This window comes from Delphinus delphis, chromosome 15 (assembly GCF_949987515.2).
Source record: "Delphinus delphis chromosome 15, mDelDel1.2, whole genome shotgun sequence".
NCBI lineage: Eukaryota > Metazoa > Chordata > Mammalia > Artiodactyla > Delphinidae > Delphinus > Delphinus delphis.
In genome coordinates, this window is record NC_082697.1 from 51,755,453 (window position 1) to 51,763,597 (window position 8,145).

Genomic DNA, 8,145 nt, shown 5'->3' on the forward strand with positions numbered 1-8,145 from the left:
GTAAAAAGAAAATGAATTATGTGTCAAGTAAAACAGCATCTTGAAATCTCCTTCTGTCAGCTTTTCAGATCCAAATACTTGTGCCTGGAATGAGCAGAGAGGCCACAGGCGTTCGAGGGTGGAGAGGTCCTATTTTCCTGGATTTGGCACTTGCTCACACTGGGGTTGCGATAGAGAATGTCCTGGAAGGGGAGAAGAATTTCTCCAAAAGTCTGTTTATGAAAAATTGATGTCCTAGAGGGAGGCACCCCAAAGCAGAGGCACCCGCCCTTTCTTCAATGCCCCTTCATGCTGCTCCTTACTTTTCTTTTTAACATTGACGTTTTAAAAATTTTTTTATCGTGGTGAAATATACATAACATAAAGTTTACTATTCTAACCATTTTTATTGTACAATTCAGTGGCATCACATACATTCACAATATTGTGCAGCCATCACCATGATCCATCTCTAGAACTTTTCCATCTTCCCAAACTTAAACTCTGTCCCCATTAAACACTAACTCCCCGTTCCCCCTCTTCTTGCACCTGGCATCCCCCATTCTACTTTCTGTCTCTGCGAAGTTGCCTACTCCACATACCTCGTATAAGTGGAATCATACAGTATTTGTCATTTTGTGACTGGATTATTTCACTTAGCACAATGTTCCTGAGGTTCATTAGAATTTCTTTTCTTTTTATGGCTTAATAGTACACCGTTGTATGGATAGATCACATTTTATTTATTTATTTATTAAAAATCTATCTATCTATCTATTTATTTATTTTGGCTGCGCCACGTGGCTTGTGGGATCTTAGTTCCCAGACAAGGGATCAAACCTGGGTCCCAGCAGTGAAAGTACTAATTCCTAACCACTAGACTCTCAGGGAATTCCCATGGATAGACTGCATTTTAACCATTTATCTGTCAATGGACACTGGGGTTGTTTCCACCTTCTGGCCATTATGAATAATGTGCTCCTTACTTTTTGCAAATAGATATTTTCAAAAACCCCAATGAAAAATTTGCCAGAAGGCCCTGAGTCTTGTGAGAGTGGCACCGCACATTAGTGTTCCTGGAGCAGCTGCAAGCAGGAATCGGGGCAGAGGTCCAGGGAAGGGCTTGTCCTAGGAGCTGGAGCAGAGGGTTAGGGGCCAGGAGGGAGACAAAGGTGGCAGAGGGAGGCCATCCCAGATGGGAGCAGCTTTAAGGAGGGTGGAACAGCCAAAGATGAAGGTTACAAGTCAGGGCTCACCTGGGTCCCCCTGGGAGATGTGGGGCCATGGATGTGTCCGAGTGTCAGGAGGGGACACGTGCACCGAGGTCTCGGGAGGACAAGAGCAGTGTTTTCAGCAGTGAAAGGGAAGGCCAGAGTCGCAAAATTCTGCAAGTGGCACAGTCTTAGGAAGTGACGCTGCAGAGAGATAGATGGTTCATGTGGAATGGGGGTGTGCAGGCTAAAGACAGTGTCCAGAGGAAGAGTTTTAAGGCATTTATTTTACCTTTTGGAAAACTTTAATAAAGGAGCGTCGGGACATAGTTCAGCATAGCCAAGTGTTTTAGTCTGTTTGGGCTGCTGTAACAAAATCCCACAGGCGGGGTGGCTTACAAACAATACATATTTATTTCTCACAGTTCTGGAGGCTGGAAGTCTGAGATCAAGGCACCAGCACGGTCAGGTTGAATTCTAGTGAGAGCCCTCTTCTTGGTTCATAGATGGGCTGTCTTTTTGCTGTGTCCTTACACGGTGGAAAAGCTGAGGGAACTCTTTGGGGTCTCTTTTATAAGGGCACTAATCCCATTCGTGAGGGCTCCATCCTCATGACCTACCTCCTAATACCATCACACTGGGAGTTAGGATTTTAACATAGGAATTAGGGGGGTGCACAGATGTTCAGACCATAGCACCTGGTGTGCATGAACTTTGGCTTTGGACAGACCTAGCGTCAGTCCTGGCTCTAGTTCCCCTTTCAAACCTGTTTCTTTAACTTTATAAGGTTTAAATGAGAGGATCCGAGTTATTTGCCTCCATTGTGGTGAATGCCCCAGCACTCTAAGGCAAAGGCTCCATGGGCATAAATACTTCGCCCCTCAAGAGGTCTGGTCCCCGTTCTGGGTGGCTCTCATGGGTCTGGTCCAGCCACCACTGGAAGTGTGGACCAGTGGGCAAGGCTGCCCCTGGCAAAGCTGGCCCACAGCAAAACTGGGAGGTGATCAACTGCCCCACACTTCTCTTTACAAACCTCTTCAAAATCACAGCCTATTGCTGGAGGAAAAAGCAAGATTGTCCACACTGCCTGTTACATAGATCCTCCTACCACACCCTGATAAGCTGTCATCCAGGCTCTTGTTAGAAATTCTTGTAGACAGGGGAACTCGCCACTTCACAAGGTGCAACATTTCATTTGGGAGCATCCTAGTTGTTTTAAGTTCTAGGAAGCTGGAATTCTGGCCATGCAGACTTTTTGCCCCTGGAGCCCTGGTTGTTTCTGTGAATACCTTGGATGGGCCGGTGCAGGGATGAGGGGGATCATGTTATAGCCTCTAGAACGCCCCAAATGAAGGCTTCATAAACACCAATCCATCTGAACTCTTTTGAATGCAGGGAAGAAGCCCACCAGTGAGGTATGTTTTCAGAGCACATCAGGGACCCAGACACCTCCAGAGCGCATGCCCCTGTATGTCCACTTCTGAGGCATATGCTGCACTGACCAGGATGATTTCCTGGAAAACACGCTCTGTTCTGGAAGAGGATGGTTAAGAGTCCTCTCTGGTCAAGGATTTTGAGAATCGGAGGTCAAGGATCACACCAGAAGTCAGATACATGCCCTCAGGAGGGAGAAACTGGAGCTAAGGAGAAAGTTCTGATGGAGAAGTTTGCTTCTAAAGAGTAAGGGGTGGGCGGAGGAGCTGAGCGGGAAGCATGCCTCCCCACCAGAGACATGTATCGGCTCCTCTTTTCATCTGGATTTCCTGCTCAGTCCATAGCTTTTCCCCAAACCCCAGTGAAAACTCTCCCACGCTCAGTTATTAGAAACTATGAGACACTCTTTTCCCTTTGCAACAGGTGGGTTCTATGGAAGGAAATCGTGCCTAAACCAGGACACGTATCTTTTCAGTATTTTTAAATATCTTTTTGGGAACTGCATTCCTATATTAACATGCAGTTTATTTGATTTTTATTTTGGTTGCACACTATTGAGAAACTTCTAACGCACACAGATAAGGTTGAAAAATGCTAATGGATCTAACAGTTCATCTTACAAGATATCTTTGCATGGAAAAGGCAAAAGCAGCTTTACTATCAGGTCTGCCCCAAAATAAGTCATGCTGGTAGCATAAATTATTTCATGTCTCTGATGCATTATTTTGTATATTACATTTAAATATTTTATTGCAGCTTTAAAATACATTTCAACTTCTTTTTTACTTCAAAGGTAATTTTTTTTTTTTTTTTTTGTGGTACGTGGGCCTCTCACTGTTGTGGCCTCTCCCGCTGCAGAGCACAGGCTCCGGATGCGCAGGCCCAGCGGCCATGGCTCATGGGCCCAGTCGCTCTGCGGCATGTGGGATCCTCCCAGTCTGGGGCACGAACCCGCGTCCTCTGCATCAGCAGGCGGACTCCCAACCACTGCACCGCCAGGGAAGCCCGCCAAAGGTAATTTTTTAAATTGAGATATAATTCATATACCATAAAATTCATCCTTTTAAAGTACAAAGTTCAGTTTTTTTTATTATAGTCACAAAGTTGTACAACCAGACCCATGTCTTTTTGAGAGAGACAGAAGTTACTTCTTCACAAGGAGTTAGCTGATCACACACGTGCCGCTGCACTTGAACCTGACCAGGAGACAGCCTGAGATGGTGGGAAAAGGCCTGGGATGGGCAAAAGGCACTGAAGAGCCAGGTTCCATTTTCAGTGCTGCAGGCAGCCAATTACTGAGCTCTAAGATGCCTGCACCTCAGTTTCCTTATCAGTAAAATGAGGTTTTAGACAAAATGTTCTCTAGTTTTCTTTTCAATTCTACTCCGAGCTGCCCATGAAACCTTGAAAGTTTGGGTCTTTTCTTTGGCCAAAATAAAGGTGACCCTCAGCTCAATGGTGTGGACTCTTGTTGGAGGACTTGGAAACAGGATCCCTGGGGGAAGAGGAAGCAGGGGGGTAACATATGCTCAGGGTATCCCCCTGTCTACTCTTTCCCAAGGAGAGGAGCTTATCACCCATCCTGTGTTCACTCTCTGAGTGTCCTCTGGCCCTTCTCACCCAGCATCCTGGTTCCTGGGCTCTCTCTGCAAATCCCCCATCAGATTGCTGTCTCTTGTCACCCTCTGGGTGTGACACTGAACCCAGTGTGGATCCCTCAGACAGGATGGGCCGGAGAGCTCCAGTTCCAGCAGCTCCAGGACCTGCTCCTTGGTGGGCATCTCTTGCTTTAACCACTGATGGCACACTCTCCAGAGGTGGCTAAGAGCCTCTCTGGCGCAGCCACCCTTCCTGGCAGAGGGGCCTAGTGCACTGACAGCAGTGTTTCAGGACCAGGATGGTGGGCTTGCAGGTTCGATTCCCGCCTCCAGGTGGTATCTTTTATCAGGGGGCTCTCCAGTTCTGGAGGATGGGGAGTTCCAGGGCACCCAAGTTTGCAAGCATCTTATGGCTCAGGGGATAGCTTCGTACCAGCTGGGACTGAACTGAATCTGGGAATGTCACACCCTGTCTCTCTGTGGGGTGTGGTTGGGCATCTGGGTTCTCCAATTTCTGTTTTTCCCTGGAAACAGTACCAGGTGAGTAGGAAAAGCTTACTATGTGTGGGGTCAGCTGACACATTACCTGAGGCCCTTGTTATGTTCTCTGTTAGGACCCTGTGCCCTTTCCACAAGCCTCCAACCAATGAAGTCCAGTCGGTGTTTAGCTCTCAGCTCTTCTTTCTGGCCAGGTGCGACCCCTCTCACAGCATAACATACCTCTTCTCGATCACACTGAACACAGCTGCACTGTCACCCTCACTTGTGATGAACACGTCTCCCTAGAAAGTTTAGGAAAACTGTAAACTCATGAGAGGCAAGCAATCTCTCCACAAAGCTACCAACCATCAAGTCACCCAAACTGGAAACTTCCAAGTCATCTTTGACTCCCTGCTTTCTCACCCCACCAAAGAGTCACCTTTTCCTCCTCAATCTGTCTTGAAGCCCCACCATCTTCCTCATTCCCGTGACCCCTAGTGAGGGCCCTCATCTCTCACTCGCTTTATTGCAACAGCCTCCTGAGTGTCTGTTGTCTCCAAGCTTGTCCCAGTCTGCAGCGTCTGGCTATGGTCATCCCCACAACGTCAAAACCCTGTCCCTGCCTTGCTGTCAACCCGGGGCAGTGCTGTTGGGTAAGGGTGGAGACAGAGAGAAGTCAGCTTTGAGAGATATTTTTGAGGTAGAATCCACAGGACTTGATGATTGAAAGTTTGAGGAGTAGAGGAGGGAGTGTGTGTTAGTAGCATGAGCAATTGTGTGGATGTGGCGCCACATACTGGAGGCAGACAGATGAAGGACTAAAGGCATGGGACTTCCCTGGTGGCGCAGTGGTTGAGAATCTGCCTGCCAGTGCAGGGGACGTGGGTTTGAGTCCTGGTTTGAGTGCGGGAAGATCCCACATGCCGCAGAGCAACTAAGCCTGTGAGCCACAACTACTGAGCCTGTGCTCTAGAGCCTGCGAGCCACAACTACTGAGCCCGCATGCCACAACTAATGAAGTACGCGTGCCTAGAGCCCGTGCTCCACTACAAAAGAAACCACCACAATGAGAAGCCCGCGCACTGCAACAAAAAGTAGCCCCTACTGGGGCTTCCCTGGTGGCGCAGTGGTTGAGAGTCCGCCTGCCGATGCAGGGGATATGGGTTCGTGCCCCGGTCCGGGAGGATCCCACATGCCGCGGAGCGGCTGGGCCCATGAGCCGTGGCCGTGAGTCTGCGCGTCCAGATCCTGTGCGCCGCAACGGGAGAGGCCACAACAGTGAGAGGCCTGCGTACAGCAAAAAAAAAAAAAAAAGGTAGCCCCTACTCACTTCAACTAGAGAAAGCCCGCGCACAGCAAGACCCAACACAGCCAAAAATAAATATTTTTTTTAAAAAAAAAGGACTAAAGGCATGAGTTCGGTTTTGGGCATGTGTTTGTTTTTTGTTTGTTTGCTTGTTTGAATTTTTTTGGAGTATAGTTGATTTACAACATTTTGTTAGTTTCAGGTTACAGCGAAGTGATTCAGTTATACATATACATTTTTCATTCTTTTTTAGATTATTTTCTCATATAGGTTATCACAGAATACTGAATAGTTCCCTGTGCTATACACACAGGTCCTTGTCAGTTACCTATCTTATATGTAGGAGTGTGTGTATGTTAATCCCAAGCTCCTGATTTATCCCTACCCTCTCCCCACGTTTCCCCTTTGGTAACCGTTTGTTTTTGATACCTGTGAATCTGTTTCTGTTTTGTAAATAAGTTCAATCGTATCATTTTTTAAAATTAGAGTCCACATATGAGTGATATCATATATTTGTCTTTCTCTGTCTTACTTCACTTAACATGATAATCTCTAGATCCATCCATGTTGCTGCAAATGGCATTATTTCGTTCTTTTTTATGGCTGAGTAATATTCTATTGGGCATGTGTTTTCATGCCTCAGAGACACCAAAGGAAGATCTCTTGGGGCTTCCCTGGTGGTGCAGTGGTTGAGAGTCCGCCTGCCGATGCAGGGAACACGGGTTCGTGCCCCGGTCCGGGAAGATCCCACATGCCGCGTAGCAGCTGGGCCCGTGAGCCATGGCCGCTGAGCCTGCGCGTCCAGAGCCTGTGCTCCGCAACGGGAGAGACCACGACAGTGAGAGGCCCGCGTAGCGCAAAAAAAAAAAATCTCTCTTTTGCACTTGAATACAGGCATCTAGAGTGCAGGAGAGAAGAAAAATTGGGGCTAGACATAAAGTGAGGTGCTTGTAGTCATGGAAGTGGCTAAGCTCGCTTGGGAGTTGGGGCGGGAAAGGGGGAGTGGGGAGTATGGATTCAGGTGATCCCAAGATACACTCTGACCAAAAGCATGTTAGAATTTGGCTGTGGAGTACACAGAAATCAGGTGAGGAGACTGGCGCTGGTTCCAGAGAGAAGTGTCGACGTTTAAAACAACACACAACTTAAAAGTTGTCAGTCAAGTTTATTCATTGTCTTACTGAGGACTACAGCTAGGGAGACAGCCTCTCAGATAGCTCTGAGAAACTGTTCTGAAGAAATTAGGAGGGGGATATATGTGATTTTGACGAAGAGGTATGCAGCACGCCCCTAGGTAGAAGGTTACTGCTATTCACAAGGAACAGATATCTCAGTAATGCTTTTAGTGCTTTTCCAAGTATGGGACGATGCAAGAATCTGGGTTCATAAAATTTTCTCCTTAAAATATCTCACTCTCTGAAGGCCTGCTCTGCCAGTTTTCCCAGAGCACAGAGTGCCTCATTCCTGACCTTCGCCCTGAATTCCTTTCGGGTTGTGTTGAAGGTCAGTGACTGCAATGGCTAACGACTCAAGCCTTGCAGAACTGGACAGGCAGCGACACTCTTTAGTTGGTAGAAGGCACTCTACCCAGGACAAGTGAGAAGCTCAAAGCGTCCCTTTCAAGTTAAGAGACAAACAGGGCGAGCCCATAGCTTCGCGTTGCCAAAGTAGAGTTAGGGCCCAGGAGGTAGCGCCGGGCTCCTTTTCCCGTCACCAGTGCGAGATTCGGGATGGCCCACCCGCGTAACCTTCCCGCTGGTGCGGAGGGAGAGACCAGAGGAGCCCTCCGCAGACGCTCTCACCCGCTCCGCTCGGGTTCTGCAGAGGCCGCCTCTCGTTGGGTGGCGGAGGTGGGCTGGGAGCCTGGCCGAGCAACACGGCCGCTACAGGAACGCGCAGCTCTGCCGCCGGAATAGGGCGACGGAAGTAAGCGTAGGACTTTCGATTCCCAGCCTTGTGGGCCGCTCTAGCGCGTCTCGTCTCGTTGGTGTTTCCGCCGGCCTGCGCTGCCGGTGGCCGAGCGCCGCAAGGTCTCCCAGGCCTCGCAAAGCCTTCTGGGAGCCTTACTCCACGAGTCCTCAGCTCCAACCCCCGCTCCAGACGGCGGCCCACGCAGGGCTTTGGTGGCCTGCGTGGC